This window comes from Babylonia areolata, chromosome 22 (assembly GCF_041734735.1).
Source record: "Babylonia areolata isolate BAREFJ2019XMU chromosome 22, ASM4173473v1, whole genome shotgun sequence".
Lineage (NCBI taxonomy): Eukaryota > Metazoa > Mollusca > Gastropoda > Neogastropoda > Buccinidae > Babylonia > Babylonia areolata.
In genome coordinates, this window is record NC_134897.1 from 23,155,319 (window position 1) to 23,155,741 (window position 423).

Here is a 423-nt window from a genome sequence, read left to right on the forward strand (position 1 = left end):
AATGAGAGCTGTCAGTCTCTGCAGGACTGACTTCGGGATACCAGCCCGACCCAAACTGAAATGTGAGCTACCAGTCTCGACATTCTCAAAACTGTGAATATAGGCCAGTCTAAAGCCGAGATTCGCGTTGTCTTTACGAGCCGGAGCCAACATACTGACTTAGGGAAATCTTTCACTAGAGTCTCCTCCATCAGGAGTCTGCTCAGTATGGGACCCACATAGCCAACAGAATATTGTCAAGACTGAGGCAGTCCAGAGGAGAGCAGCCCGGTTTGTGACCAACAGGTACCACAACACATCTAACGTGTCTGCCAGCATTGACAGACTCCAGTGGCCCTTCCTCCAGCACGGCAGAAAGGTCGCTAGGCTAGCTATGCTGCGTAAAATCCTTAACAATGAGGCAATTGTGAATAGAAGCAAGCT